Here is a 241-nt window from a genome sequence, read left to right as displayed (position 1 = left end):
AACTCCCTACCTACACTCACCTTTCCTGGCCCCATCCCCGCCTCTTCAACCTGTTTGTTTCCTCTCCACCTATCCTCTCCTCTATCCCTCTTCTATCCGCCTCCCACTCTCTCCCTATTTATTTCAAAACCCCCTTCCCCTCCCCCTTTTCTGATGAAGGGTCTAGGCCCGAAACGTCAGCCTCTCTGCTCCTATGATGCTGCTTGGCCTGCTGTGTTCATCCAGCCCTGCACCTTGTTGT

This window comes from Rhincodon typus, chromosome 33, assembly GCF_021869965.1.
Source record: "Rhincodon typus isolate 14 chromosome 33, sRhiTyp1.1, whole genome shotgun sequence".
In the NCBI taxonomy this organism is placed as follows: domain Eukaryota; kingdom Metazoa; phylum Chordata; class Chondrichthyes; order Orectolobiformes; family Rhincodontidae; genus Rhincodon; species Rhincodon typus.
Note: the sequence above shows the minus strand (reverse complement) of the source record.